This window comes from Pinus tabuliformis, chromosome 5_1 (assembly GCF_031772625.1).
Source record: "Pinus tabuliformis cultivar Carrire ecotype Pingquan chromosome 5_1, CPIR1, whole genome shotgun sequence".
NCBI classification, from domain to species: Eukaryota; Viridiplantae; Streptophyta; class Pinopsida; order Pinales; family Pinaceae; genus Pinus; species Pinus tabuliformis.
The window spans coordinates 363,097,608-363,104,376 of record NC_142305.1 but is presented as its reverse complement, the minus strand read 5'-3'; positions in this window follow the sequence as shown (position 1 = coordinate 363,104,376).

The window sequence follows — 6,769 nt, the reverse complement described above, 5'->3', positions numbered from 1 at the left end:
CATCCAAGTATTAAGAGATTTTACGTACTTACCTCATAGTACCTTGAAAAAGCATCACTTTGCCTCGCTATAGCTAACTGAGGTGTCGACCATGAACTCAGTAACAAATCCTTCTATGATGCGATTAAGCAAATGATTGATGGTATGACTGACCTTATCCTCTAATGCTTCCAACCTTTGCCCTATTTTTGGGTCCACACAATAGGACCGTCAAGTTTCCACCTTCCTTGGCTATCTTCTAGCTTCGCGATCCACTCATATAGCTCAGTAGGGAAAGAGGTGAAAAAGATTTCATGGATCTTTGTATACGGGTATTGGTCCAACCACTATTCTTTTGATAGTCACAAGTTTCTCTTCTCTTGCACCACGTACTCTGAATCCTTTTGTCCAACCAGCCTTCGATTTCTTTCTTAGTTGGATTCCAATGATACGACATCACACATCTCTCACGCAGATTTCTGTCCTTGCAACAGAACTATTTGTTGGCTTGTGGGGGCCTGACCCAGGTTCAATGTTAGTTAGCCAAACAAATCCCTACACTACTAGCCCTTTCGGCATTAGCCAGTGGAGTGCGGGCTGAAGTCTCACTCGAAGCAGTATGAGGGGATGCTGGAACCAAGTTTTCGCACCCTTGAGATGGTTATGATGTCAGTTTATTCCAACTATACCTGCCTTCGCCACAAGTTGCTTATCCCTCTGCTTTACCCTTCAGTACTTGTTAGGTTCCTATACCAATAGGTTTCTTTTTTCATGATTGACTATGGAAGTGCCAAATATGTTCATACTTGCATGCTGCAATGGTTCCATATTTTATAAACAAAAGAAGAAAATTAAAAAATGAAAAGAGGGTATGCCCCAAAAGAATAATCAAAGGGCAAGAAAATGAATTGGTCAGAAAGAATAATAGAAATGAACCCCAAACCAGAAGACCAGGAAAGTGGCCAATCAAAATGCCACTGCTATCTTATTTGCAAGTTCACAATGTGAAAATACTGTTGTTTATCACACTTGATGGATGGCCCAACAGTTCAATCTGGACCACTCCATATTTAAATTTGCTGTTGTAGAATAGAGAATGAATATCTGTCCAAACAGTTTAAGCTTGGCACATGAGTAGATAGGTAGAGAAATTAAGGAGCCCAACTCCTTAATCTAGGCCCTTGGAAGAGATAAGGGTGGAGTTAGATAGGAGGGCAGTCAAAAGAAAAGAGAACAATCATGGTTTCTAGTCCAAGTGCACCAAACCCAAAGGAAGAAAAAATGTTAGGTGTATTAGGTTGGGTAGGTAGTTTGAGGTTGCAGAAGCAAGTTTGTGGTCATTTTTTGTCTTATCAAGAAAGATTTATTTCATTAATGACACAATGACCATGGCAGTTTTTTGGTTGCATAACAATGGAAGCATGACTAATTCCCCATCATTCCCCTAGAAATATTTTACTAACATCCCCTCAGGGACCTTGGGATCTTCCCAATAGTCCAGTTTCACTTCATTTTGTGAGAAATGATAAGTTGAACTCTGGGTTTACTTAGTGGAAAGAAGCCACATTTCTTGTGTAAAAATCATCATTCCATATTCCTTTCATTTCCCTATGCCTAAGTTTTTACTCTACAAGCTTAGGACTCACTCATGTAGTTTCATCCCACAAAGTCATATTAACATCTAATTTTATTATTTAGCTCCCTTAAATAATTTTCCCATCCCTATTTTTACAAAAAAACTATATAAAAACCCAAAAAATGTAAATATCCCCATCCCTTGGCACTATAGCCATACAATACAAAGTTAGGGGAATACTAAGTCCATTTGGGGCCTTGGTATTAACCCTTCCACGTATAAACCTTCGGAGTTTATTTAGCGCCAGGTTAAAGAAATAACCGTGTTAATCCCCCCTCCTAAACCATACTATAACCCCGCGCGCATATATATAACGGGTTTCGTTTAACATTTGGTTAAACTAATAACCATGTCTACCCCGTATAAACCATATAACATGCCACAACCCAAATTTTATTACCCCCTGGCGCGTTGTTAAACATTTAAATAATAGGCGGGTCCCGTGTCCAAAGCTGCTCACCATCCATCCTCGCCCGACTGCCATCTGATCCAGAACCCAGCATCCAATGGTGGGCGACAATATTGCATGCCCCAATCTACCAAAGATTAGCGTCCGGGGGATGGGCGGTATTGCTGCCGTACCCCCGCCACACGTCAATCTCCCGCCGTGATCGGAGCCCCCCTCTCAATACCACCCCGTGCCAAAATCGGTGCAGGGAAAACTGAAAACCGCCCGCCACCTGCTCGATGACGTCAGGTCCCCTTCACTATATGACGTTGCGTACACGTCGGCTTGCCGCTGCTCTGTACCATTGCCACATCACCCGCTGACATCAGCACCCGCCACCGTGTCACATGCCACGTCACTCTCCGTACCCACTACGCGCCAAAAATAGGTCATGCTGACATCATCCTTGAAAAGCGCCAAAAGCGCTAAAATGTCCAAAATTAAATAAAAAGTCGTGAAAACGACTATTTTAGCTTATTTTCTATTGTTATGCTGGCGAAGAACTTGCATGCGATTTTACGTTCAAATCGGCCACCAACCTGCACAGTCCATCACCTTGCGATCCTGGCTCTGTAGCTCAACTACACAGCTCGAGGCACCCCTGCTAGCTGTCCTCTGTGCCATAAAAATAGGTATTTACCCACAATTGACCCATAAACCCTATTTTTAGAAATTTCGCCATTAAAATTGACTGAGGAGCTCGAGTTCAAACTAAAAGCACTCCAGCACCTGAAATTCCACCTATAAACTCACTAGTTGACCCCCTGTTCAAGAGCAACCCGACAAATTTTCCCTCCTCTGCAAATTCACTATTAAAACTCATTTTAAGGTCGTTTTTGCCGGCAGAGTTTGCAAACTGCCCATGCATTCACTCCCTTTGTCAAAATCCTCCGCAGAATTTCACTCATTTGGCTAAAAAACATTCCCATTCCCTCTGCAGTATACCGATAGAGCCTATCAATCCAGTGAATTCATTTAAAAGCCTGTCCGAATTCTGCGGAATTTTCTCTTTTACCATAAAAATTTACACAGTGGGGCCACATCTATATCAAATTCTAGTCTGCTAGCTCCCTCAACAAAGCTTCGGAGACAATTTTTACTGTTTAGTTGTTACACCAATCCAAGTTCCAGATTACAGACACAGAGCATTCAACATGGCCACTCCAGCAGCCTTGAACATCACTCCTCTCAATGCACCTCATAAGGAAATTGAAGCATTACTTTTAGCTGATAGGGACCACCTAATTCAAGATTTGGTTGGTGACAGAAACCACTTGCAAACCTTCTGTCAGCTGAGAAACAGTTACCTGAACAACAATGATATTTATGGCATTTGGGAATCAAAATTGCCCATCTACTTCCTCCCATCTGTCAATACTTTCCCTGAAATTATTCGCCTCTGCTGTGAAAACTATGACCCATCTCAAAGAGCAGTCAAGTCTCCATCTAGGAGCACCCTCTTCCAAATAACTCCTGATTCAATCAACCAAATGCTAAACTTCAAGCAAACTCAGCTTCTGGTCCTTCTCTCTATGAAATTCCTGCTTGATGAAGGCCTTAAACTTTCCAGCTCTGAGATAGCTCGAATTGCCAAAGTATTTATGAGAGAAGACCTCCAGCCTACAGGGCCACCTCCTTTTCTTTATGTGTGCTTTCATGAAGTGGGCAAGTTGCTGGTTGATATGATATCCTATGTACTAGGTTTCAAAAAAAGTGAGCACATTGATGAAACTATACTAGTCATGCTATCTGCATTTAGCCCAGGACAACCCCCTGCTGTCAAGTACAATTATGCCAAATTCATCTCCAATAAGATACCTAACCAACTATTGAAGCTGGATAGTGAGGGGGTCTTCAAATATTCATCCTATATCTATCATTTGTTCATGTATTATCAGCCAGACTGCTTCCAATACCCCATCAAAAGATTGGACTCTAAAGGAGAAAAAAGGTCTGTGGTTTTCTGGACCTCAGTCTTTCATGAAGTCCACAATTCCCCCTACTCTTATTGTGAGTTCATTGACCTGTTTTTCTATCACGTTTCTTGTCTCCTGAAGAGAACTCCTCCTGCTAGGTTATCCTATGACATGCAAAAAATATTGCAGCTTTCAAAGAACAACAAAATAGATGACTGGCACTTTTACTAGAATCACACTGTCATTAGGATCTATGGCTGTGAGCTCTGTCCCTACAGGCTTCCAAGATATGTGCCAATGAGACTGTTCGCCTTGGATTATTATAGGCAACTCATCAATTCAGATTTAACTCATTTTCAAAATGCCAAGAAAAAGGCTCGACTGAAATTCAAAGACCAACTAGGTCCCTTTGTCATGAACAAGAAAGAAGGTTGGCAAGATGTTGATCAAATATTGGGGGAGAAACTCAAGTTAAAGAGGAGTTTTTGGTGGGTCCCTTATGACCCAGATGGCCTCATTAATGCCAGAAAAATCAAATATAGGCTGTCAGGTTGTGAGCATTTTAAAATCCCACAAATTAAACAATTGTCCAACCAAGATGAGTGGGTGCAAGGGACACTAGTTGAAGAATTCACTCAAGAAGAAATAATGATGTGAAATGTCAAAGATTTGGAAAAAACTCTTGACTTGGATTCTTTTGAGCAGGTAATATTGAAACTACCAGAACAAGTCGGAGAAGGCACATCTACTGCTGCAGCTTCAAAAGCTACCCAAGAAAGATCTACACCAGCAACAGGTACAACAAAAGGCAAGGAGGTGATGGATGCAGAGCAAGAAACAGTGATAGAATAGCCTACCACCTCAAAGGAGCAGAGTCAAGGGCAGGCCCCTCCACAGCAAACTGAAGCACTACAGGTGCCAGTTTTACAGACTCCTCTTAATGAGGAAAGAGGTAAAAAGTGGGATAGGGAAGAGACCACACCTCCAAGTGGGTCAATCCAGCAACCAGAAGCCAAAAGACAGAGAGTTGATCCTCAAGTTGAGGAAGAAATTATTGAAGAATTCATAGAGAGCTCGAGGAGTGGAAGAGAAACTAGCTATCAAACACCTACTAGCTCATTCCAGCAAGAGCAAGAGAGGAAAAATGGTATGGAGGTCTCTTCCTCAAGGCAGCAAAGCAAGCAACTGCCTGGCATCAAAGCACTTTCATGGAAATCAAGGCTCAAAATGAATTTTTAAGAGTACAACTATATGATCAATTCCTCAAGGCAACACCCTCCAAACAACAGAGATTAATGGCAGCCTATGACTTTAAGGAGGAAAAGATGATTCTGAGTCAGTTGAAGCCTAAGATACCACAGCCCCAGATAGCTGTAGACTTTATAAAGACAAGCTTAGAGGTCCTCTCCAAGGACATACACCCGATGGACCAAATAGAGTTACACAAGCAAACAGGTGAGATGGTCTATGCCACCCTAGCAGACAAGGCCATGTTGGCTCATCAATTGAAGGAATCATTGAAAAATACAAACACTCAATTGGATTTGGAAAGAATGTCTTCCTCTGCCAAAGATAATAGAATAAGGACATTGGAGGAAATCATTGTGGAACTAGGACATGATCCTAAGAAGGATGCTAAAGCCATCCAGGCCCTCATAAAGAAAAAAGAGGAAGATATTGCTGCACTGAGAAAGCAATTGAGGCTGCCCGCAACTATGCACCCTCAAACTGCAGAACTTGTACAAGAAAAGGAAGGAGAAGATACCATGGATCTGCAAATGAAGATGAACCAAAGAATAATTCAAGAAGAATTGGAGAGGGCATTGCAAGGCAAGCAGGGAGAGTTGACCTCCTAGCCACCTCAAACAGCTCCAACTGTTGCCACTATTCCTCCCACACAAGTAGCATCAATCCCTCCTGTTATCCCAGCATCCACCACAACTACATCAACTACAGATGCTACAGCAGCAACAACAACAGCACCAGAATCTAGCATGAGCATGGAAGAAATGATGAAAGCAGTCAAAGAGCTAGAAGTTTAGGTGACAGAGGTGAAAGAGGCCAAAGAAAAGTTGGCCAAGCTGGAGGCAAGCTATGACAATTCCAAGATGATAGTGGCTGAGAAACAAAGAGAAATAAAAGCCTTGGACAAAAAAATAAAAGCCTTAGAGAAGGAGCTTACTTTAGACAAAACTCTAGCTGAAATCAAGAAGATTTTGTGGGCCAAAATTGGCCAGTCAATCACTGACCAATGGCGATCGATTCAGGCCATACATGAATAGATAGAATTGATAGGCCTAGCTCAGTTTGAGGCTTAAAGGCCTAGAGTAGCATTGGGAAATATGCCTGAGCAGGCCAATAAAATGATTCACTTCCTGAACACTCATACCAAAGAAGAGTTGGCAGCATTAGACATCAGTAGCAGGACAGATACTATTCTGACAGCAAAAAAGGTGCTGACCCTAAGAAATTTTGTGCAAACTCTAGAAATAAAGTGCCAGGAAATGCGGGCAGAAATAGATGATTCCAAGCTAAAGCTTACAGCGTTGCAGAGTAGAGGATTGCCCAACCTATTAACCAGCGCTGGAAGACTGCTGACCCGTTAACAGTATACTACCAGGATGAATAATTATGTTTCAAATCATATTACATCATCCTCAAGTACCTCAGAAGAAACATGGCCTCCCTCTGGACAGACTCTTTATGACAAGCTAGAAAATTTGTTCTATATTGAACATGAGATAAATCACCTGTTTGAGGTTCAGCCCAACTTTTACAGATACACTGAAG